Raw genomic sequence first — 26,807 nt, 5'->3', positions numbered from 1 at the left:
GAAATTGAACTTGATTCATAGTCTACAATCATTCCAGCAGAAGTGCTGCTTTTTTCAGCTTCTCAGTCAAGAAAATGCAGTGGCTGGTTCTCCCGCCAAGTGGTTAATATTTAAGAATTGCCAAAGTCAGGTAGCGTTCATAACCAAAACAAACGTGGTGGAGCAGTGGGCTAATGCCTCCTTAAGTAACACCAGCTGCCTGCAATTAGTGCAGGTTCGCATCCCACCAGGCTCAAGGTTGACTCAGCCTTCCATCCTTCCGAGGTAGGTAAAATGAGGGCCCAGATTGTTGGGGGCAATAAGCTGACTTTGTAATAATGCCGCTTGGGGGCGGTGGGCGAAAGCCCTAATAAGCAGGCATATACATAGAATGAAGGCTATTGCTAAGCACATTGATTTGTGCTTTAAATTGTAAGCTGCCCTGAGTCTTCGGAGAATGGCGGGATATAAATGGGATTTTTTAAAAAAACAACTACAATGACACAAAAATAATTTATTATTATTTTTTATTATTTGGATTTATATACCGCCTATTTCCCAAAGGACTCAGGGCAGTTTACAGGGCAATTAAAACAATACAATATACAAAGTTAAAATAGAATTAAATTAAATAGGCCTGAAAATTAAAAATTAAAAACCCAAACCTTCAGTGTACTGTTAGATGTCCTAAGTCATATTTGCTAATATATCCAGAATATCTTTCCAAAGACAAAAGTCCTGAATTGTATTACTACTGTCATCTACATTCTTTACCCAGTTCACACAGAGTAAAAATTTACTCAGATTTGTATCAAGTTCTTTTTCCATATATAGTAGTATACCCTTTGAGTTACTTGGCAAACATGCAAAAAAAAATTGGTTGCCCTTCTATTAGATATCTCCAATAGGATGCTATACTTCTGAGGAGAGTCATAATTCTATGGCATTGCTACATACCAAAGACTCTAGGTCTAGGTTCAATCCCTGGAACTTTCAAGAATGACTAGGATGGAAATCCTTTCTGAAACTCTGAATATCTCTAGTAATGTGGGCAATATTAGATGGACCAATGTACAATTCAGTCCCTGGGTTCATTCATTAAAAAGGTAAAGGTAAAGGTTCCCCCACACACGTGTGCTAGTCATTTCCAACTCTAGGGGCCAGTGCTCATCTCCATTTCAAAGCTGAAGAGCCAGCGCTTGTCCAAGGACGTCTCTGTGGTCATGTGGCCGGCATGCCTAGACGCCAAAGGCGCATGGAATGCTGTTACCTTCCCACCATAGTGGTCCCTATTTTCCTACTTGTATTTTTACGTGCTTTCGAACTGCTAGGTTGGCAGAAGCTGGGACGAGTAACAGGCACTCACTCTGCTATGCGGCACTCGGGATTCGACCCGCCAAACTGCCGACCTTCTGATCGACAAGCTCAGCATCCTAACCCACCGAGCCACCGCGTCCCTTTGTTCATTCATTACACTGAGCTAAAAATCTTTACTTAATATCCTACAGTGAATAGATTCACATACTGTACTAAGACAGAACCTCTGATATGTTACTATGATATGTGACTTCATCCAGCATAAGCCAATTTATAGTTTTACTATTGGAAAAAACAAAACAAATACTAGCAAAGCTTCTTAGTAGGACAACCTCTCTAACCATGAACCTTTTGTTCAAAGGGCGGCTAGGTTTGGAAACTATAAAAAACCTAAAACAAATTTGTCTGTCTGTTTCTGCTTCACTGTGTTGGTGCTAAGCCATCCAATTACTGTTATTCACAATAACTGTTATTACCAATGTTATGAGAAGTAGTCCAAGAATACTTTATTTAGAATTCTGCCATAAAAGTCTTAACCCCCCTTTCAAATACAAAATGCAGATATTCAGAAACTGTTACAACAAGACTTTATTCTTGGAGCTTGTTTACAACCACGTTTATTTTTATTTTTTTAAAAAAAGAAGTTCAGACCAAATATCCCACAATGAACTAGATCTATTTTTGCATATACTATTTTTAATATATGTTGTTTATAAATTAAGATATATCCATCCAGTCCCAAGTTGACTATTAAGGGCACAATAACAGTTTACTAATTTTTGCTGGATAGCCCTAAGAAGGCTATTCAGCCCTAGTAGCTGTTACATCCTTCCTGCTTCAGCTGTTATTGCTGCATCAGCTAAATATCCTGTGATCTGTCTGATTCCCATAAGGCTAGTTTCCTGCATATTTATTTCTGCGAGTTAGGCTCTCCATATTAATAGTAAGACTTGGCTGCCAAGAAAATTTAGATTTTCACTGTCAGCTGCAGTTTTGTTGCTGAGCTTGGGTCCAGAGCTATTTTTTTTTAAAAAAAATCAAAATAACATAGGGTGTAAAGAGTACAGCCTGAATATAAGGTCGGAAAACCTCATAAAGACTTACTTCCTAGTAAGTATTCAGTGTATTCCAACCTAAAGGTACACCTCTAAGCATAATTACTTTAATGAATCTCACTAGGCTCAACAGTACTTATTGTAAGAAAGCAGTAAGTATTATTACCTTCCAAAAATGTGGAAAGATGGAAATATGAGAAATATCATTTCAATAAAGGAGAATATTTGTAGCTCGGAGTCGAGATAAGAGGTCCTCTCTGGGCTTGGTTGTTTTCTTGCAGATGCTTCATTACCCAAACTCGGTGACATCATTAGAACTGATGATATTACTTAGTTTGGGTAATCTGCAAGAAAACAACCAAGCTCAGAGAGGACCAAGGACCAACTGAGATAACATTTGAAAAACAAGCACAGTTTTGTTTTATATGTATATGCTTTTAAATGTCATACTTTATGTTAGAATGCCCTTTTTTTGGCAACATGGTATTTTCTGTAATACCATGCAGCTCTCCTGTACATTCTTCTCAGTTAAACCAGTATCCTTCCTGAGAATGGATATACTCCCAAATGTCTCAATGGAGCCAGAAAGCATTCTTCTCTCCCTTTCAGCATCTTTCTGGAGCCTGGTTCATGCAATATTAGAGAATACTGGAGAAATTTCAGAGCCCCAAAGGAGGTTACCCAGCGTCTGATGCAGATACCCAACTCTATCTATCCTTATCACAAAATTCCGTGAGAATGGAGAAAAGGAGTGGATGCCATATGAAAAATGTTTCATTTGAGGCCACAATGAAACAAAAAAAGTAAAATGAAATGGTTCCATTGCTTCATCCAGCCTCAATCAGAAAGTACTTCAAGTGTGGCTCGTGTAAAGCATGGCTGTTTGGAATCTTACGAATTTTCTTCAGTGTTCCACATTTCTAAGACTTGGCAACTTCACCATCATTTTAAAAAAGAGAATGTTTCAAAATTAATTGTGTTCGTGGAATGCTGTGGATCAGGCAAATTAATGGAGTAAAGGAATTCAGTAGTCTTTGCAAGAACAAGATGACTACCTATGGTTTCCTCCTAAAACATTTTCAGTGCTCAAGTCAAGCACACTCTCAGTGACTGAAGTCCTACAACAAACAATGAGAATTATGGCAAGAAGTTAAGACCTATGAATTGCTGCAACTGAAGAGGACACGATAACTGTTGGAAGTAAGGTTTAAGTATGAAGGGTGAAGGAAGCAAGGGACACAATTAAACTCCTACAACAGAAAATGACTACTTTATATGCACATTCACATAGTGATGGAAAGTGAAGGTCAGGTCCAATCAACGCTTATTTTCCAAAATGCACACATAATCAAATGCTGCTTAGAAGTAAACTTTATTGTATGATCCTGTTTTAAAAGTCCTTTTTGTGACTTTTCTGTTGGGGAAAAAAGCAAGTTCAAAATATCTGAAGAACTCTGATAAAAGGAAGCACTGCAGCATATGGTATATATTAAATTATTTCCCTTATTCCATTCAGGTCCTAACTCACTATTAAAGCTATTCAGAGTATTTCTCAGTCTTCAGCAAGCCAAAGAATCAAGGGCAGGAAGTTAGATGTCCTCAGCTGTCATAATTCTATGACAGTGTTTTGCAAACTTGGAAACTTTAAGGGGTGTGGGTTGGCTGGGCAGTTCTGAAAGTTGAAGTCCACCTATGCTAACATTCCTAACTTAGGAAAACTCTCTTACTGTGTATGCCATCTCCATGAACTGTTGATGGTTATTTGATCTGAGCCAAAACAAAAGGGGGATGGCTAACAGCTAAGGAAGAAATTTCCAAGAGATGAATAGAAAGTGAGGGTTAGTTCTACCATTATGGAGAGCTGGATGATTGTTTCAAGCAGTAAATGACAGAGGCAGTACAGCAGCCTCCCCATGAACTCTTTGGCTGTTTCAGGGATCGAGTTGTTTATGCTCCATATACATACTAGTCAGCTACCTTAAACTAATAGCCTCCAGCATTGGGGTGTGTGTGAATATTATTCCATAGTCAGGGTTAAAGTAAGATCCATTGCTAGTCTAGTCAACATTATCCCACGGGTTGATGAGAGGACAAACTACTATCTGTCTGCTGTGACATTCAAACCCTGCAAATAACTCTGTTTTCCATTACTGCTAATCTTTTCTACGAGTTGTAGGTAAATATTTTAAAAAAGCTTCCTCCTTCTCTAAAGCAACATTCCCATGGTGTAAACAGGCCATTTCATTTGGCTTTAAACCCCAAATACCGGCATTTAGTTTTGATGTTCTTATTCCAGTATGGGATTATCAGTCCATAAGAAGATGCCAGTTGATGTCCATGGATTCAGGAGTACTAGAAGCCATATTTTTGAGAAAAATATTTACTGAATAGTATAATAGTATAATGAAGGTCATAAGGAATTGAAGGCAGACATGTTTTTAAAATATATACCGGGGAACAATGTGATGCTGTAAATAATGGGAAAATGGGCCAGAAATTATTTAGCTCAAAGCTTAGCAAGTGATTAGAAGTTTATGTGCATAATTCTCAATCTATATCACTTCATCAGTCATTTTTATCATTATTTTTAGAGGAACACAGACTTTTTTTAAAAGTGTGAACTAAGCAGAAATTTGAACTCAAACCTAGAAGGACTAATTGATAGATTGCCTGAAAAATGCAGGACCTTTTCTACATAATATATGTTGTGATTCAGGGTCAGCCTGTGGGGTCGGCAGTTGGGTCGGACAACTCAGAGGAGGAGGAAGGGGGTGTTGAAGACCTTGCTGAGGGGGTTGAAGATCTTGCTGATGAGAGCCCTCAGCCAGGCCCCTCCCACTTGGTCACCACGGAGACCCAGCTGTGTGAGCCTGACAGTGTGGATGAAGATGACCCACAGCTGGCCCTGTTCAAGGACACCCGATGCAGAAGGCAGTCAATTAGGAGTAAACAGAGGAAGGCAATGGGGCTTCTCGGAAGGAGGCAGAGAGAAGCCATGCCCTGAACTCTATATAAGGGGAATGTGTAGGGAGGGCTGGTTTGCTGAAGGCAACCGCTTGGATAGTTCGTGTTTCTTAAAGCTCCTGTTTCTTGGTTCGTGTCTTGTTTGTTTTTGTAGCTATAAATTTGGCAGGTGTAATTCCAGCCTCTTGCCGTTTGTAAAGGGGTTGTCCCTGCCTTTTCTGCAGGGCCGGTAGCAGGCTGGTACAGAACAATATATAAATAGCAAAAGGCACATTACTTTCAATGAAAAAAAGTCAAGGATTCCAAAATTTAAGAGCAACTGAATAAGGATGTTAATGAAGACTGTCTTCTAATCAGCATTCTAAAATTTCTCATTCTTAACACAAGCTGTTTCTCACTGCTGTTAAGTTTCAGGCTGACAAAGCATTGGAAACGACTATAGCATATAAATCGAAATGCAGCTAGAGAGGACTTGGAAAAATATAAGTCTTTCTGGAATCATATTCTGCCCATGCTTTTACCATCCCTCTAAACGATGGTGCTGAAACAAGATCAAAGCTACACTAACTTTGGAGCTAAAGTAAAAAGTATGGCCCAGTTCTTGTATGCTTCATGGACTAAATATGTCATTTTCAGATATGTATTAAACCTAAATTTCCCCAACCATAACCTTCAGAAGTATTCAATTTCCATCATCCCCAGATACTGGCTCCGTTGGCTGGTGATTTGGGAACTATAAGAGGAGCAGGATTGAATTAAGGGAATTTAAATAAAACAAAAAGGAGTTTTGTTTTAATAAATAAATACTGACAGAACAGTGCTGTGGCTAAACTGATTTTTCTTTGGTGAAATCTAGCTCAGTACCTCATTGACGCTTCAGCTTTTGGCAACTACCAGTCTCATCTGTGAACTACTGATGAAATGCAAATATTCTGTAAGTATGACAAACGTCATTGCAAGGTTAGGCATTCTAAAGAAGAAAATGTAAAACAGGCATTTGCTAAACCCAATATAAGAAATAGCAAAAAGTCTTTTAAAAAAGACGTCAAGCACAGCAATATTTTCCTCTGCTTTTTAGTTTATATATGTAGTTCACATGACAAACAGTAGCCATACAGAATTCAAACTATTCTCTCAATAATCCAGAAAGCCAGTTATTTGGGAAGAGATGGTTAACGTTTGGTCCACAAGAGTATAGTCCGCAAGGAAGATCTATCAAACCTTTACCTGCTCAATCCTGTGTGTGTGTTCTCAAGCTGGAATGCAGAAGACTTCTCAGAGAGCTAACTTATTATGTCTTAGTTTCAGAGGCATGACAGCAGTGGTGGGATTCAAATACCTGAACAACCAATTCTCTTATTTGATGCAGGCCTGGGCCTCTGAGGCTAGAATGGACTTCCGGAGGTGGCATCCATGCACTTCTGGTGGGCCGTTCTAGGCCTGGGAGACATCCTCCAGGCCTCCGAGACCTAGACTGGACTTTTGGAAGCCAGCCGATTCTCTGAATGCAGCAAAATTTAGCTACCAGTTCTACTGAACCAGTGCAAACCGGCTGAATCCCACCATTGCATGGTAGCATCTACACTCTTCTGCGGACAAGCAACCTGGTAATCCCACTTTAATCCTCTGCCATTCAAACAGACCTAGAAGAATCTTTCTAGAGCCTGTTCCAACCCACTTCTCAAACAACTGTGTGTTACAGTGTAAATAGTAAAGCTACTTTGGGGATGACAGTTTTATGTTAAGATCTTATCCTCCACCGTTTCATAGTCTATATTTTGTCATTGGCTTATTTGTTGATGGCATAGGCTAAATGTAGAAAGCAATACAGCACAAGATTCATCCATGGTTCTCTCTTCTTTCAATCTTGGTGAAAAATCATTACAGGGAGGAGAACCCCCTGTAGATAGGGCTCGCAACTTGGGGGTCCTCCTAGATTCACAGCTCTCCTTAGAAGATCATATAGGAGCTGTGACTAGGGGGACCTTCACCCAGGTTCGCCTGGTGCACCAGTTGTGGCCCTATCTGGACCGGGATGCCTTGCGTACAGTCACTCATGCCCTCGTGACCTCTCGTTTAGACTACTGCAATGCTCTCTACATGGGGCTGCCCTTGAGGATCACTCGGAGGCTTCAACTGGTGCAGAATGCAGCCGCGCGAGTGGTGTTGGGGGTCTCCCGATACTCCCATGTTACACCTCTGCTCCGCGAGCTGCATTGGCTGACAGTTGCCCTCCGGGTGAGATTCAAGGTGCTGGTAATGACCTATAAAGCCCTACATGGCATGGGTCCGGATTACTTACAGCAGCACCTGCTGCCGGCGTCAACTTCCCTCTGTCCAGTCCGCTCCCACAGAGAGGGCCTCCTCAGGGTGCCTCCGATCAGAGAATGTCGATTGGTGGCCCCCAGGGGGAGGGCGTTCTCTGTCGGTGCGCCAGACCTGTGGAACCGCTTGCCGGTTGAGTTCCGGATGGCCCCCGACCTTCACTCCTTCCGACGCGATCTAAAAACCTATTTATTTGAACAATCCGGCCTGGTCTGGTGGGTTTGGGGTTTGGGTTTTAGCATAGTTTTTAATTACTGTATTATATTGGGCATAATTATTTAATCTTTTTTTAACTTTTGTATTTGTATTTTGATATTGCCCTGTACACCACCCTGAGTCCTTTGGGAGAAGGGCGGTATAAAAATTTAATAAATAAATAAATAAATAAATAAATAAATAAATAAATAAATAAATAAATAAATAAACTTGCAGACTCACAGAGCCTTTCTTGCTAAATGGCACAGTTTAGATATACCTCTTATTGAACCACCGAAATCTGGCAGCACAATAAGAATTATCATCATAACATTAAGTTGTTTCAAGAGTCAATTTACAATGTCAAGTCTTAGATTGAAGATATTCATCTTAGTTTTAAGCCTTTCAAATGAGGAAGGGGGAGAGGAAACCAAGGAAATCGTAAACTAGCCAACTCACTGGGAGTAACAAGCTCTAACTTTTTGTGTTGCACGGGCTACTCAAGTTACTCTTTCCAGAGCTAATGATGTACTTTCCACCAGGTCATTTTAGCCTCTAACTGAACATTTTGCAGACATCCCCATAAATGTGAAGACAACTTGTCTTCCTAAGTCTGAAGAAATCTGCAAGCTCCTGTGGTCTTCTGATTGAATATATTGCTTCTTAAAACCTCCTGCCAAATCATCTTAAAGCAGAAGATGCATGCATAGTTTATTCAGCATGAGGTGTGAATCTAGATCCCTATCTCATCTTTCACAAACAAGTGAGAAATCAACTGGCAGAAATATAGCAAACATTCCACGTCTATTTCATTGCTGCTAGTGGTTTGTTACAAGGAGCATTCCTAGGTTTCACTTAGAATATTGGTTTCAAATCAAAACGCATGGTAACTGATGAATAGGATTGGGCTTCAGGGTTTAATGGTCATGGTCTAGGCAACAGACATACTGTTGTTTCACCAGCAACTATGGCTGACATCTTAAGATCTTCCATCCTCTCAAAATGAATGGATATACAAAAAAACACACAAGAGCGCCTAGGTTACTTAAATGTTTTCATGCTAAGTATCCTGACAAACCTGATTAATGTGATTGTTTTGTTTGTTTTCTCCCCCTCTCCCATTTTTGTGTTCTGCAGGTGGACCTGACATTTTTCTAAGGGGCTGTATGTCAGCTCCCCAAAGAAAACCCTGCTTTTGTAACTATTATTTGGGGCCTGCCATTCTGTTGGAAGTGGGGATACTTTGGGGATGCTCTGAACTATCTTGCCATTATGCCCTTCCCCCAAGAGAAAGAATGCATCTCCCTTATCTAGTAGACGGTTGGTGCTTGGTATGCTATGTAGAGTAGACCACAGGCAACTGAGCAGAGACTGACTGGGCTCCTATCTTTATAGCCAATTGTCCTGATGCCAGCCACAATTGCTGGTAAAATGTTAGGAAATCTGTTGTCTAGACATCTGTTGTCTAAACCCTGTAGTGCGAGATTGCCCAACAGATACCAGTTATGAAAACCTATATCATTATTGTTAGAATACATGTTAGAATGTACTTTGTACTGCAACCACTACAGAATTATTCAGCCAGTAGATGGCAGTGTTTAGTTTACATCTATGGTTATAATCTATGGTTCTTTTTATTCTGAAGAGAGTTTCTTTTTACGGTTAAACTATTAACCAACAAGATTCATGTATACTATACACTTTATTTTATCTCTATGGCTATGTAACCATCCTCCGATACCAATCTGTATGGCTATATAATAATCCTCTGCTACCATTTCTATATAATAAAACAGAATTTCTAACAGGTTATGGGCCCAGTACCCAGAGATAAACCAGAAGTGAACCCAGTATAAAACCAGTATAAGCCCAGATTGCAGGAGAAATATAAAGTTCAGCACAGAACAGAACAAAGCAGTCATAACCAGCTACAGTAAATAAGTGCAAGATACAGCAACAGAAAAAAGAGTGTAACAGAATAAAAGAAAATGGCCAGTAACACAGCTGAAACAAAGATTTCATTTGCAAATTTGACAAACCAGAACTACCAATCTTGGAAATTCAAGATGAAAATGCTGCTAATAAGGGAAGATATGTGAAATGTATAAATAAAGCTAGGCCAAAATACTCTTCAGATGAGTGGACAGAGAAAGATGAAAAAATCTGAGCACAACCTCTCTTAGCACAGAAGATGATCAAATCATACATATATGTAAGTGTGTAACTGCTAAAGAAATGTAGGAAGGATTATAAAAGGTGCATGAAATAGCTAATCTAAGCAATAAACTATATTTGATTTTAAAGCTATACCAAACCAAGCTGATGAAAGACCAGGATATAAGGCATACCTTGGAGAGGTATAGGAGAAGAAATAAAAGATTTTCATGTCACAGCCACAACTTAGTGGTTTACCAGAAAGTTATGAAATGCTTGTCACAGTGCTTGAGGCATGTTCAGATGATAAACTAACATTAGAATATGTTAAGGGCAAGCTTATAAATGAATATAAGCATAAAACCAAAAGCATTAATAGTGACAGTGCTTTCATCACAGAGTCTGCTTTAAAGATGAAAAATAGGAAAAACAGTTACCTGAAGCAAGAAACATGTGAATGTTTTGTGTGCATTAGAAAGGGTCATTTAAAAACAGATTGCAGAATCTAAAAAGCTAAATGCTAAAGTTACAAAAAGCCAAAAGTGTGAAGGAAAAATTTTTTTCTTCAGATAATGAACATCTTTTCAATCCAAAAGTGCACCTCATCTTTGCAAGTATGATATGTTGATTCAGGAGCTACGAGTCACATGACGAATGAGAGGAATTTCTTTATTCATCTTGAGCAGAGTAAAACAGAAAAAATCACCACAGCCAGAGGGAAAATAGTAGAAGGAATCAGAAGGAATAGGAGATGGTTTTCTTTACTGTCCTATTTCTAAGAGTGTCACCAGAAAGATACTTGTGAAAAATGTACTGTACATTCCTGCTCTTGAAACTAACATTTTGTCATTGAAAAAGGTCACAAAACAAGGCAACATAGTGATCTTTTAAAGGGGTCATCACAAAAGGGGATATCTTGCTTGCAAAGGTTAAAATTAGAGATAAACTGTACCAGCTGAACTCAATCAGGTGCTTAATACTGTCAAAAAGGAAAAACATTCAAAGTGCATTCACACATGGCACAGATGACTTGGACACAGAAGTCCTTATATAATGAAGAATTAACTGAGAAAGACTATCCAAGTGGATTAAAAGCAGAAACCAGGCAACAAGAGGTTTCAGTCAGGAGATACACCAGAAGCAATAAAGGCATCCCAGCCAAAAGTCTGTCCTATGTTGCTCACGAAGCATTAAAACCCACAGACAGAAAGGAGAATTCAAAAGAGACTACAGCTGCCATCCGGGTCTCCCAGCCTAGCCCAGCCAGAGCCAGAGCCTCAGCAGTTCCAATGCCAGCTCTTCAAAGAGCCAAGATTGAAGCCACAGCAGCAGTGCCAGCTCTGTAGAGAGCCAGGACAGCAAGAAGAAGAGAATGAAAAAGGACAAGAAGAATCATAAGAAACAGGAAGCATAAATGAGACTAGTATAAGGAGTAGATGTTGAGTGGGGGTGTTGGAATACATGTTAGAATGTATTTTGTATTGCAGCAACTACAGAATTATTCAGCCAGTAGATGGCAGTGTTTAGTTTGCATCTATGGTTATAATGTATGGTTCTTTATGTTTTGAGGAGAGTTTCCTGTTACGGTTGAAAGCATTAAGCAGTAGGGCCCATGGTGACTGTACACTTTATTTGATATATATGGCTATGTAACCATCCTCTGCTATCAATCTCTATGGCTATATAATACTTAATCCTCATCTATCATTTCTATAGAATAAAACAGAATTCCTAACAATAATCATGGTATTTGATGTTTATTTTGATATGGAAAGCATTCTAAGAGCCTTTTTTCAGCTTTAAAAGCCAGGAAGGAGCAATACTTTCATACAATTTAAAAACTTATCATATATCTAATTTGATACCATATTACCAGGGTTTCTATGAAGTTATTATATATTGCATGTTGACTTATAATGACTTGGTTCTTATAGGCTATATATTTGTGAATGTATGAATGAAGCAATGTATTATGAAAAGTTGAAAGCATGAAACCCACTCAAAGGATGCCATAAAGTGAAGAGATTGGCCTGATGTCATATTTTGCAGCACATAAAAAAATAAGATTTCTAAAAAGTCACAAAAGCTTGTCCTGAAAATAAGAGCCTATTCTCATGAAAAAAGTCGAATTCCCAAACAACAGATAGTTTCTATGTGTCCTTAATTGAAATTGTAGTACTTTGGAGTCATGGGAAAGAACTAGTTTCTCCTATCTCAGTTCTTTTGGACCTCAAACTTAGTCTGGCCTTCTAGATTTTGAACTGCATAGCATGGAGAAAATTATCTACGTGGTTACTTAGAGTTGACTATGATTTGATGGCACATAACTAATGTGAGAGACAGGGAATCTTATCTTTCATGAATGAAGACAAATGCAAGATACAATCTGAGTCAGTTATTGGGACCAGAGGTTTAGTCTTCTGAGCTTTCAGATTCATGCTGGAGCCCATCGTTAAGGAAGTTCTCTCTACCAGAATGTGTGCTTTAGGCTATTCTATTGTTGTATTTATGTGGTACCTATCTATTGGTTGATTGATGTGTTGATGGCCGGTTACGGGTTACTGGTTTCCATGTGCTGCCAAGTCATCAGCTCCTAAGTAGCTGATAAACTGGTGGCAAATCAACACTCCTGTTGACTGATGAGGTGCCTGTATCTTATCTTATCTGTCACTGTGAATCTATTTGACTAGTCAGAGCATCAGGAAAGGCCCTAGAAAAGATCTCTCTGTGGCCAAAAGTTCTATCATCTAGTAGACAAGAAAAGGTCATCTGTTGCAAAGCTCCCAGGCTATGGAACAGTCCCCCACTCTCCAAATACGTTTAGGAAGATGGTAAACTCTTATCCTCTGCCAAGCTTTTAAATTTATTCCAGTGTTAAATGTAATTCTATTTTAATTGTACTGTTTTTTTAATTTTTATTTTTAATCACCTTAAGCCCTGTTGACCATTGAAAAAACAGAAAGGTTGGGTAGAAATTTGATAAAACGAATGCAAACATTTTCTAGATGCTTTTGACAGTAACTCACTAGCAAAGCTAGAAATGTCAACAGCAAGGGATCATCAAGCTGATCAAATGTTCTGAAGGGCACAAAGTTGTTTACCTCCAAGCTATATGATTGCTCAGGTACTACTTTTAATGTAATGTTTAAGGCCTGCTATCAAATATTTTGATATCTGTCAGCAGGCCTAGTTTATTTCACAAGATATTCAAAGTCAGCTCCTTTTTTTGCAGCATTTACGGTACACTGGATCCTATACTTGTTGCCTTAGTCTTTGTAAAGTTACTTTGTATATTTCTTTTAGAAAGTCAGCCAGATTTTGAGGGCTGACAACTGGTGTTGCCTAATAATCTGCTTTATTTCCATCTATCACATAAAGCAACAGTTCAGTGACAGAACTAATACTTCAAAAGGATGAAATACTTTTCAAATTCTTTACAGCAAGGTCGAGTAGGGAATACGGTCTGAAAAATGCCTGTACCCTACAGTATAATTTGATAGCGGTGACAAGCCAAGAGGTTGGGGAAATAAAGTACAGGAAAATAGCAGAAAAGAAAAGAAAATGTGCAATCCTAACCAAGCACTGAATGAAGGAAGTACTCTGCAAGTAAGCAGCTTTTTGGCAAAGATGTCCCTCCCCTCCTCAAGCAGGCTACAGAGAAGAAGAGGGTGAAATGCCAAGAAAAATAGAAAGCAAAAGGTCAGACTTACCTGCCACACCTGGGGGAGGGGGAGGGGACATTTTTATTTCTTTAATATCTACCAGCAACAAATTGTCCCAAGGGGGAGGGGGATTTTTTTCCCCACAGAAAAAAAGAGCCTTTACCACTTTCAGTGATATTCCCAAACCCAGAGTCCTTTATATCACTTGGCTGGGAATTATTGGGGCTGTAGTCCAAAGAGCTAATGAAGACTGATTCAACTTGCTTACAAGGTAGAACAGCGGTGCTACCCACGAATGGTGGAAAAGAAATCTGAATCTGTGAAGGAACAGTAGAGGTAAAACCAGAACAGTCTCCCAGCTCTTAAATAAGGGAGAATGCTGTTCCAACCCCGCCCCCTCCCCCTCCCCTCGTTTTTCTGTCTTCCTGCTTAAATGCTATAACTCCATTTCTCCCAGACTGAATTCAGCATTCATTCCCTTCCCTTCCACCAACAAAGAGAATTAGCCATGGGGAAAAAAAAAGCTGGCACAAAGGAGGATGTATTAAACCAGCTAGAGGAAGTGTGCGTCCACTGCAAGTCAACCCCTTCTGCCAAGACCACACCCGCTTCTCTTCTTGGCACAGATGCTTTTGATCTTTGAGCAAGGAGTTCTCCCTCACCTGGCTCCCCAGATGAAACTTTGCAGTAGAAAATTCATAGCTAGCACCCCTAAAAGACAGCAGAGCCAGCAAGCGTCCGGACAAGAGAGAGAAAGAAAGAAAGAAAAATCAGAAGAGCACATGAGAATCTCAAATCTCTGAGGGGAGAAGCAGTCCACCCTGCCAAGATACAGAAATACAATATTTGGTCTATTCTCCCCCCCCCCATTTTTTTGGGGGAAGGAAGGGACAGGACATGTCCAAGGACTTGATGCTGCTCTCTTAGCAATGTTCCACCAACGGCACAAAGAGGAAGCTGACAAAGGAATCTCCTCCCTTTCTACCATGTTACCGACACTTGCATGGCTAGGATGATCCTTGGATGCTACAACTGGCACATAGCAAAAAGAAAAAGAAAGAAATAGCGGAACCATGGAACAAGCATGGTAGGGCATGTTTCTATACATACAATATTCAAATTAACAAGGAAGGGATGGCCAGCTCTGTAATATCCTTACCGTACAACTAGCCCCCTCCCCCCATCTTTATTTAAACAAAGGGAGCTGCTCTAGTCTATGGAGAATATAGTGGAGCTAAAGTTACAGGAAATCAAGTGTGGGGCATCTCCTCCCCAAACCTGCCTTCTGTCAATTCAATACCCCACACTGGCTTGTCAGTAGTTGGGGTGTCCCTTTCACAATCTTCTCCTATCATTATGACTGTCATTCCACGACGACTGATTCTGCAAGTGGCATGTACAAAAACCGATCCGATCCATCAGCAGCACTCGAAACGAGATCCAAATTTGCCTGCATTAATTTCAAAGCACACCGGTCTAAGCCATTTTTTATTTTTATTTTTGAGACATGGGCAAACCTAGCTGCGAATTCTTTGAACAAAGGCATGTTTTTGAAACACCGCAAATCAAACAGCTGTCAGGTCTCTCTCTCTCTCTCTCCCCCCGCCCCCCCCCCACCACCACCACTTGTCCTCCGGAGAGGTCTTGCTTTGTTTTGCTTCGTTTTGTTTCCCTACAAACAGGAAGTTATTCCCCTGCTGAATTAAGACGATTTTTTCTCCTTGCCTTTCTAACTCCAGAAAGTTAACGTCAGCTGGGCGCGGAGCCGCTAAGTTGGTTAAAGGAAACGAAGACGAGGCAGTCCCGATTCTATCACCTGTCCCCCTGTTTTAGGGAAGACCCCTTCGAAATAAGTACGTTTGCGATTTAAGATTGATAGCTGTTCGGGAGGCGAAGGGTCAGAACGGTCCAAGACAATGGGACTTGTAGTTCCACAACTCCGGAGAACGCCGCGTCAATTCTTTCTCAGACTCAAGCTCTATTTTTATACGGACTCCTGGAGACACGGGAAGCCACCCCCTTCCCCCCCACACACACACACCACCACCCCCTTCTCCGCAAAGTGTTTCACGAGTGCGATCGGGGAGACCCAGGTAAGCAAACGGAAACGTCCAAGTTTGGAAAGTCAGAAGGAATCCACACCCAGCGAGTAAATAAAGGAAAATCCACTTACAGCCTCAAAACATGTCCCGCCCGCAGAAAAGGTTTGCCGGTGCAGCCAAGGAGGGCAAAACCCAGAGAAAGAGTCACAATCCTTGCACCGCCGGTGAAACCAGCCAGGCCGTGAGTCACATTTTGTGGGTCTCCTTAAAGCACCAGCTCCAGAAACGGACAAGCCGAAGCCCAGCTCCTCGGATCAGCCAGCGCGCTTCCCATAAGAAAAAGGAGGCCGGGCTTAACCGCGCCCCCATATTACCATATACTATCCTACGGGGGGGGGGGGCGGTGGAGGAACCATCCCCGACCACCACCACCCCCAGCGGCTATATTGCCGCCCGCCTACACGCTGCGCCGTTTACTTGGAGAAGCGACGCCTGCCGGAAGCCGGTGGCTCTACGGGGCAAAAAGGGGGCATCGGTCGGTAGTTTTCGTTGGGGAGAAGAAAGGGCCTTCCCACCCACCCCCAACCCCCCTTTCCCCCCCCCCACCCGGCTACCGGCACGTGCCTGTGAATTATTCCTGCTGTCCTGGAAGCAGACAAGGCATTGCACGGACGTCCGCCCACGAAAACGTGGAAAGAGTTGCTGGGAGTAGATGGATGAGGCTTCCTCCTAACTTCGTCAAGCAGGTCTTGGGAGTTTTCTGGTGGCAGATATACAGCGGGGGGGGGGGGGGGGGGTTGGTCGCTGAGGGCGTTGGTGGGACTCCCAGATCTCACTCGGCTGCCTGTTGCTGTGCCTCTTTCCCTAACCCCAAAATCTGGAAGGACCCAAAATGAATGGTGCATAGGTTTGATGCATACAGCATTGTTTGCTTCTTAACACAACTCTGTACTCTGAAGGCAGAAAATGTAGATCACATCAGCTAGTTTTGCATGATATACAGAATTTATTTTTAACTATGTCTTCTGTTCTCTTTTGCAGCTTTGTTCTTTTTTTAAAAAAAAAATACTGTTTTTTTCTTGTGAACTGGTTTGTTAGCTGCCCACATTTATATATTCAAGCTGGGCATATATACACACACACACACACACACACACATTTGGCTGGTAAATATATAAATCACAAATTAAAATCATATTTAGGCTTGAATGCTCTACAAATGCACATCGAAGTATGCTAATAAAGGGCTGGCTTCTATCTTTGACTTGGGGGACCCATGAGGTTGGTTTATTAATTCATTACAATCATTTATATCAGACATGTCAAACACAAGGCCCGGGGGCCGGATCCGGCCTGCGAAGTGGTTTCATGTGGCCTACGAAGCCATCCTGGAAACAGTGAGGGAACGGCCCCCACTGCCTTGGCCCTGGCCCAGAGACCCTCCTTCTGCCAGAGACCCTCAGATCTGTCCCGCTCCTGCCTAGGCCCCCATAGGCACCCTTGATGCCAACGATGTAGAGCTGGCCACGCCCACCCAGTAGGCCATACGCACTCTAGCCACACCCACCCAGTAGGCCACGCCCACCCTGGCCATACCCACCCGCCCCCCCCGAGGGCAACCACAATGCTGATGCGGCCCTCAATGAAATTGAGTTTGACACCCCTGATTTATATCCTCCTTTTCAGAATTAACCCTTCCCAATGTGCAATAGAAGAAATATTGCTGTTCCTTCGCATAGAACAGTTGGAAATAATAGGTGGGTGGCAATGGGAAGATCTTCACTTGACGTATTCCTCCTTCAGACATGCTTACTATAGGATTGGTGATGGTGAAGCAGAGAAGGAAGAGATTCTCCTAATAAAATAGAGCCATTTGCAGGCAGTGGTGCTGTGCTCATCTCTTACTCTTTCTTTTCTCCCTCTAGTAAAACCCACAAAATTAAAAGTAGTTAGCTACTTTCCGGCTCAGTGTATTGTCAAACCAAGCTGGTGTGATCGGTTTGTAATTCAGTGTCTTGTGTAAGTCCAAGCCGTCAGGTTAATTCAATAGACCAAAGTTAAGTTAGTAACTTATTAAGTATACTTTTAAAGTATACTTGATAAGTATGGGTAGCATCTTCAGAACACTTGGGTTATCCCCAAAGGGTGACTGTGTACCTGTTGGCAGTTAGAGAAAGTGAGGCTGAGTTGGTTTCTGAACCAAGGCATGAAGTTTCTCAGATCCGTGATTAATAATTTGGTGTTTTAATTTAATATAATATGTGCAGATCAAAGTGCTGCTTAATTTGTATTTTTTATTTTATTTATACCCCACTTTTATTTTTATAAATAATCCAAGATAGCAAGATGTTTCCCCACAACAATAGCCTTGTGAAGTAAGTTGGGCTGTGAGAGTGTGACAGCTCTCATGTCTAGGGTGGGACTAGAACTCCTAGTCTCCCTGTTTCTAATCTGGCGCCTTAACCACTAGACCAGGAGTAGGCAACCTCGGCTCTTTTATGACTCATGGACTTCAACTCCCAGAATTCCTGAGTCAGCGTAGCTGAATTCTGTGAGTTGAAGTCCATGAGTCATAAAAGAGCCGAGGTTGCCTACCCCTGCACTAGACCACTACATGCTATATAGGTATCATTACAGACAGAGCTTGATTCTGCTAAATTGAAGCTTTTGTGACTCATATAAGGCATCAGGTTTAATGTTGTTTAAGTGGTAAAAAGCTTCCCATAGAGAATTGCAAGCGCTGCCTGAAATTTTATTTTCACTTACCTGAGGAAAAAGCCTCTCTGAACTTTCTTCTGACCAGATGATGAATGTGCTGTCAAGTAACTTGTCAAGTTCACAGTGGATAGGACACCATGTTTTAAAGTGAGAAATTCCTATTCCACATCTCCTGTTCTTGACCTTCCAGGAATATGAATGCCTGCAAGTGTGTTCCAAAAATTATTCCTTAGTAGCCCCATCTTGATGAAATATGACTTTGTGCTTGATCGTGTACTCTGAATTTCTAAGTGTAAAAATCAATGATTATAAGATGAGGTGAACTGAGATGACTGTGCTGTGCATCCCATCAAAAGGCAGTTTCCTGAGAAGCAAGTGATCTATTGCTCCTCCACAAGCCTTCAGTTATCATAGAAATTATTTTTCATGTGAATCTCCAATTATGGGTTATTTATGATTCATATGAAGCACAACCATTGTCTTTTTCACAGGGGATTAATTAAAGGACAAACAGTTTTTTATTGAATGAACTAGGGTGGTAATGACTGATAACTCCTATTGCAGGCCAAATTCCTGTCAAACATCTCCAGCTATTGTGGTTCTTTTGCAAGCAGCAACATCATAGATAAAAGCCTGCCACATATGCTATGAAGGCCAGATGAGAATACCTGGATAATTTTGAATTGCTAAGGTAGTCATCTCTTTAGAAGTCCTCAAGACTTTAAGGAGTGTTATCACTATGTACAGAAAATGTATAATCCATTTGTAGAGAAGTACATGTCATTATTCACAAGCACATCTTAACGGTTATCAAACATATACTGTAGTAGATGCATTGTTTATATATTCCATGATGAGACACACTGACTTTAATAAAATATCTCCAGATGAAACCTTAATAAATGAGATGGATCTAAAACACTGCAGGCCCATGAAATGTTAGGCATTCTTATAAATCCATCCAAAGCACATGAATGTCAGAAAATGACTTATCAACCAAAACATTTTGACAGAAAAACATGTTTGGGCTTCAGATGAATGATTCCTAGATATTGGTATCAAAAGTTCGGTAATCACGAGAAAGAGCCGGGTCAGGCTGTTATAGCAAAACCAGCAAACCTTAAAAAAGAAAGAAAAAAAATGCTTGTGGCATAAGTCAGAACTTCTTACTTCAGAAAAGTAAAGCGATCCTCTAAATAGTTCACACAGAAAGGGAAGATTTCTTCTATATCGGTGGCTAAAAGTTTCAAGCTATGCAAATGATTATTATGAGCATTTGACAGCCCTATGCCATGTACGGCAAAAACGAAAACAAAAACAAGGCAAATGAATAAGATCCAACCAGGCTGAGAGTGAATTCCATTCAACCCATACCTGTTAGTGACAATAAATAATGTATAATAACATTACAATAAATAATTTATTACACTTGTATGCCACTTGACATTCGTTGACTCTGGCTGGCTCACAACAATCAAATACATCACAATAAAATCAATCAATGATGGCAAGTATGATGAAGCGAGGGGTCTCAGTCTCCCTTGCCAAAGGCCTGAGTGAACAGCCAGCTCTTTACGGTTCTTCCGAACAACAGCAGAACTTGGGGAAACCTCCTCATGGTGTGTGTGTGTGTGTGTGTGTGTGTGTGTGTGTGTGTGTGTGTGTGCTGTATATCAGAGGCCCCCAACCTTTGGGGCACCAGGAACAGGTTATATGGTGAGAGGCTTTTCCACAGACTGGAGGGGGTGTGGTTTTGTGTGTTGCCTGCATCCCGCGGATGGGGCTTTGCTTGTTTGTGCGGACTGGTTGCTGGCATGCTGCGGCCCTGTACTAGTCCATGGCCTGGGGGTTGGGGACCCGTGCTGTATATATATGGCATGCACTTAAAAGATGGATTTTTTTTTTAAAAAAAAGATTATTTCTTTCTGTTTTAATTTTTTGTGGTATTTTTTTACAAATCCAACTTTCTCAAATAAATTGAACACAGCTTGTTAAAATACACTTGTTGATGTACGTATTTGTGAAGCTATGAAGGTCAAAGTAATATAGTGATCAAGGTACTGGATTTGGATCAAGGAAATGTAAGGGCAGTTTCCCAATCAGGGTCAGAGGTCATTGGGTGAACCTCCCAGCTAGTTATTTTTCTTTCACCCAACCTGCCACACAAAGTTATTTTTTTAGGGAACAATATATGTAGGGAAAACCCCCTACATATGCAATCATAAGGTCTCAGACAAAAAGTGGGATATCAGTGACATAAATACACATGGCTCTTGGTTGTGTAATTTCTGAGCCAAGAAACATTTTAAGATGCAAAGCAAAGAAGACTTGGTAAACTATGTGTCTTTCTAAAGATTCTGTTAGAGAGGTTATCCCATTTATTTGAAAATAAATGCACAATGGGTTCCTTTAACATCATACTGAATAGACATAGCAAGATGAATATTATAAACAAGTATCTTAAAAGGCAACAATATAACTTTTCTTTTTTTAAAAAAAAATTTTAATTGAATATACAATTAAAAACAAAAATGGACATGTTACAACTTCCCTGGCTTCAACATTGCTATTGGTATTACCTTATATAAAGAACAAAAGAAGGATGGAAAAAAGGGGGAAAAAGTGAATTTTTCTACATTGTAACAAAATGGAGTGGAGGTTTGAGCTATTCAGATCAAATTACATGATGTCATTTTGGTTAATTATATCCAATATGAAAACTTCATTTCTCTATATATTTCCCTATTTTGCTCTGGTTTTGTTTTATTTTGGGCTGTGGTCATTTCAGAGTGTTCTAGTGCATCAAATGCATCTTTGCTACTTTCTGCCTGCTAGCATTTTTAATGTCCAATTAGTGTTCATTTGTCCATTGATTTAATTCTTTAAATTCCGTAAGTGAAATTAAGGCACTCACTAACAGTAGTATATTTCCCATCAAAATATGTACAAAGGATTAACTGATTAAGCATGATGAAGTATGACACAGCAAATCAAGGAGACCACAGAACGTCATCTACAATCAAAATGTCTCAGTAATCTTTGCAATAGTTGACTGGAAAGGAAGTTCCCTTGTTTGGTTTTATTTTATTTTGATACAATAAAGAGCAGTATTGTTCTAAGGAGTGCTGGAGATTTAGCATGCATAGTAGGGAATGGTGTCTTTCCTCCAGCCTTCTGTAGAGACTGTGCATACTGAAAAGAAAGTAAGAGCAACAGAGACAATACTAAGAGTAAAATTTGACTTTGGGGTATTCTCCATATCTTTCTTAGAATGGACAAAGCCATGTGAGTACATTCCTGAACTTATTTATCTCTATAACTTTGTTCCCAACTTCTTGTGACACAGTAAATGCAGATAGGAATGGAATTAACAGTAGGTATGAAAATGTTTGTCTCAAAGGTACTTTTTTTTTCTTCAAAAGGCAACTGGACTGTTTTTTTTTTTTCCTTGAGGAAGAAGACAAAAATGTTTCAGTTCTCAGCTAAGAAGCTTCATCAGTTCTGATGCGGGGGGGATGAAAGGATAGGTACTGACAGTTGTGACTTGTAGAGGGATGGAAGGATAGGATGGTGGTGGTGGTGGGTGGGTGGATTGTATTTCTTTGCAGTCCTCTGGTTGTTAACACTCTGTCTGAGAGCTATTGAGGACATTTGGGGGTTGGCTCAGTGGGTTAGGACGCTGAGCTTGTCGATCAGAGGGTCGGCAGTTTGGCGGGTCGAATCCCGAGTGCCGCATAACAGAGTGAGCGCCGGTTACTCGTCCCAGCTTCTGCCGACCTAGCAGTTCGAAAGCATGTAAAAATGCAAGTAGAAAAATAGGGACCACTACTGTGGGAAGGTAACAGCGTTCCATGCGCCTTTGGCGTCTAGTCATGCCGGCCACATGACCATGGAGACGTCCTCGGACAAGCGCTGGCTTTTCGGCTTTGAAACAGAGATGAGCACCGGCCCCTAGAGTCGGAAACGACTAGCACGCATGTGCGGGGGAACCTTTACCTTTTACCTTTACTGTGCTCTCAGGGTCACTTGAATCAGGGTACAACTGGTTGTGGAATCTTCTTGGAATTGCTGTTGTAGACTGGAGATAGGTGGTGTCTTGAAAAAAAAAAAACAGCCCAGTTGCTTTTTGAAGGAAAAAGCTCCTTTGAAACAACTATGACCCCGATGACTGAGGTGAACATGTTTGTTTTTGTATCCAGTTTTATACGCACATTAATGTCTGCATAATTTCAGTGTTCCTCTGTATTTCTCAATGAGATGCAAAGCTGCAAATGCAGTTTGCAATGCAGTTACCTCAGTATGTTCAGTGCCTGAAATGAGCAAATGGATTGATCCTTTTAATTCCAGGAAGCAAAATGCAGCAGGTGAAATATGATTCCTAAAAATCAGTCAGTATGTTCGGTTTCCCTCCATACTCTCATTTAGAGTATTGCTAATTTCAGTGGTCACAATCAGTGGAGCAAATATATTACATTGCTAAAGGAGGTAATGAGAAATAAAGGAGCAGGCAGTGGCAGATGGGAGGGGGAGGTTGATAAGCAAACAACCTTTGCAAGATTTTTTAAAATATGCTGTGTGCACACATCAGGCATAAATTAATTAAACAAAACAGGCATTTGTAGGCATTTATCAGGCACCAGGATAGACATAGAACACATTACCAAACGGCAGGCATGGATGTATCACAAAAAGCCTCTTCATCCAGCAGGATATTGAGAAGCATTTGCATATTATGGAGGAAAAGAAAAAAAAAATATGAAGAAAATATGGTGTGATTTAATGCAGGAATCCATGGTCTTTGCTACTGTTACAAAACTCAGGCTATCTGGGGATTTACTGAAGAACTGTTGAAGAATGATCAGCTTAAACATGCGCACATGCACACATTCCACAATACAAATCCTTTTAGCAGTTCAGTTAGCTCTTGACTTTAAACAGCAGCAGTCACAACAAAGTCCTGGTATATCTATCTTTAACAATAAATCTCGACTGTTGGAATAGCACATATACCACTTATTGTTTAGCAGAAATGGAAATGCAATTGTAACAGCAGTTTGGGAGTGCCATTTAGAATCATGTAGTCCTAACAGACACTATGCTGAAAGGCAGGTAGCATGAGCTACAGAAATAGCAATTTAACGTAAAGTTTTTTCCACTAAAATTATTTTTCACGAGTGCAATTTTATGAGACAGATGATCAATATCTTGTCTTATATTTGCAGTCAAAATGCTGAAAATTTGGCCTTCCAGAGAGACAGGATATTTCTTGCTTTTATTATTTTATTATTTATTTATTTATTAGTTAAATTTATATACCGCCCTATTCCCGGAGGACTCAGGGCGGTTCACAGGGCAGTTAAAACAGTACAAAAAGAGAATAAAATGGATTTAAATTAGTACAAGCCCACAATTCATAATAACAATAAAATTAAAATTTTAAAATTAATTTAATATAATTTAATATGATTTAATTAAAATACTTTAAAATTTAAAATCCCTCAGTCCAGGCCAGACAATTTGAACAACCAGGTTTTTAAATCCCAGCGAAACGAGCGAAGGTCGGGGGCAGTCCAAAGCTCCATCGGCAGTTCGTTCCAAAGGGCGGGCGCACCCACAGAGAACGCCCTCCCCCTGGGAATCACCCGCCAGCAATCTCTAACCGGCGGAACCCTAAGGAGGCCCTCCCTGTGGGCACGCACAGGACGATGGGAAGCTGATGCTGGTAGCAGGTGCTCCCTAAGGTAATCCGGACCCATGCCATTTAGGGCTTTATAGGTCATCACCAGCACCTTGAATCTCACCCGGAGGGTAACTGGAAGCCAATGCAGCTCAGGGAGAAGAGGTGTTACATGAGAGTATCAGGACACTCCCATTACTACTCGCGCGGCTGCATTCTGCACCAGCTGAAGCCTCCGAGTGGTCCTCAAGGGCAGCCTCATGTAGAGAGCATTGCATGTGCTTATCTTTATAGTTCTTTTAAAAATAAAGTATTTTTATTGCCTTAATATTGAAAAAGGGAGAGATTGAGAGAAAGGGGGAGGAGGGAAATTAGGAAAATTACATTGTCAAGTAAAAAAGAAGGCAACAAAAACAAAATGTTATATACTGTATAAAAATAATTTCATGTAATATTTAAACAAACAAATTCTAACCACACAGATTAACATACCAGTATTTCTAGAGAAAATTGGTAGAGAGCCAGCTCATAAACAGAAAGCAAGGAGTGATTATAAATCTGATATGTTCTTCACCACACTGAAGAATCTTTTGTTGTTATTCTTGCCTCCATGTTTAGTGAATCGCTAATTCATCATATATTTATACATTCTAGTTTTTGCATAAAATACAAAAGTGCATTCACTTCTTTAAACAGTATTGATAGTTATAACTAAGTTACAAGAGCCCTGGTGGTGCAGTGGTTAGAATGCAATAGTGCAGGCCACTTCTGCTGACTGCTGGCTGCCAGCAGTTTGGCAGATCGATCCTGATCAGCTCAAGGTTGACTCAGCCTTCCATCCTTCCAAGGTTAGTAAAATGAGGACCCAGATTGCTGGGGGCAATATGCTGACTCTGTAAACCAGTTAGAGGGGGCTGTAAAGCACTATGAAGCGGAATATAAGTCTAAGTGCTATTGCTATTTTAAAAAAAGCAACAACCCTAAAGTTAGAATCAATCCAAATTTATCCAAGACACTGGAAATAATTTGGGAATTGTGTGGACTAAGGTGTGAAATCAAGATGTGTTTAAATTTTGTAAATTTTAGGCAATTCAAATTTCATAATAATTTTAAGAGTTTAAAGACTTCTTCATCAGCTACAACTTGATGCAAGCTATTAACACCTCTAATTATCACAGGTTTGTCATGTGAATATGGGTCAACATTATACTTCCATTCCAATTTTTTTTTCAAGTGCATCCTCCTACCTTTGTAAAGGAAATGCAATAAAACTTTAACTTAAGATGAGCCAACAAGAATAGCTTAATGAAGGAAAGAATCTCCCATGGTTAAAGTATTTGCAAATAACTGGAAAAATAAAAGGCATTCTTAAAGAAGAAGCATGAGAAGATGACAGAATTTGAAATAGTTATTCAGACTCAAGATAATTTATTAGCCAGCATTTACAAATTATTATTTAATTATGACTTGAATAACTACAGCACAGCATTGGAAAAGAAAAGGCTTGTTATCAATATGGGATTGGGAGACTAATTAAAGAATAAGTGACATTTGAATAATTACCTTTATATACTACAGCAATATTCACAGCAATATATACCCCTTACTGGCTATCATTCTTTCATAAATAAAATGGTTTTTGTTTTTGAGAAATACAGGCACAGCTTCATCACATTTGAGTTATGTTGTACGTAGTATATTAGACTTTATTAATTACCTCCACAGTTACATTTGACTCATATGATCAAGAGTAAAATTATAAAATGTTGATATATTGAACTAGAGATATATGAATTTTACCCTGGAGAGTCATACAAGTAGAGGTAATATTAGATTGGTATAATTATTTCAGTCAAAGAACTAATAATTTGCAAGAATGTTCACCTTACTCTCAATATAAGTTATTCAATTCAATGAATATTCTGTTTCAAGTATATAAAATAAATTAAGACCTATTAGCATTCATAAAAGCTATATATAATACTGATGTACTCATCTTACGTATATGCTCAAAAATGTTCTTTCTCATATTTTTCTATTTAACTTGGTATTTTTATATTTTTATGAAGCATATTTTCTTATAGCAATTAGTGATGTTACTATGGCATGATCAGATGTAGTACCTATATTACATTTATTAATTATTTCAATTAAGAATCGTTAAACCAGCAAACAATCTGAGAGCATACAAGTGGAACAGTGGGAGAAAACGTGGTTGAAAAGACTGAAATTTACATTATGTTATCATCTTAAAGAGAATGTTTATAAAATGATGCATCATTGATATATAACACTCAAAAAACTGTCTAGAATGTATAATGGTACTTCACACTTATGCTGAAATATGAACAACATGAAGGAACATTTTATCATGCTTGGTGAACATATAAAATAATAGAAAATATTGAACTCAAATCCATCCACTAATTCAGAAGATTTTAAACACTGTCAAATTTGAACCAGAGTTTTGTCTTTTGGGATTAGTGGATGAACATTTGGGAAAAAAAGTTATTGATATGTGATAACTTCAGCAAGATTATTATATATACAAAGTGGAAAGATTCAGTGCTGCCCATAAGGAAGGAAGGAATGGTGAAAATGATGGAACTTGCTAAGATGGCCAAGTCAACTTTTTTGTTCAGAGAAAAGACAATATCTGTATTTATTGCCGATGGGAGATAGTCAATGCCGATGGGAGATAGATATAAAAATAAAATTA

The 26,807-nt window shown here is 39.8% G+C and overlaps 1 protein-coding gene across 4 annotated transcripts in view; it reads right to left on the bottom strand.

Annotated features, from left to right (window-relative positions):
- TP53I11 (tumor protein p53 inducible protein 11) overlaps positions 1 to 16,105 on the bottom strand; it is an 85,454-nt gene extending 69,349 nt beyond the window's left edge. For 2 of the 4 annotated variants that reach the window (XM_083371118.1, XM_083371117.1), the window contains exon 1: positions 15,825 to 16,102. The gene's annotated coding sequence lies outside the window, so the exon portion shown is untranslated. Of the gene's footprint in view, positions 1 to 15,824 lie in introns of all 4 variants that reach the window. The other 2 variants (XM_083371119.1, XM_083371116.1) reach the window with 2 other exon arrangements.
- Between the last annotated feature and the right edge of the window lie 10,702 nt (positions 16,106 to 26,807).

Source organism: Vipera ursinii, assembly GCF_947247035.1.
Source record: "Vipera ursinii genome assembly, chromosome: 1".
Lineage (NCBI taxonomy): Eukaryota > Metazoa > Chordata > Lepidosauria > Squamata > Viperidae > Vipera > Vipera ursinii.
This window is presented reverse-complemented; position numbering and strand designations above follow the sequence as displayed.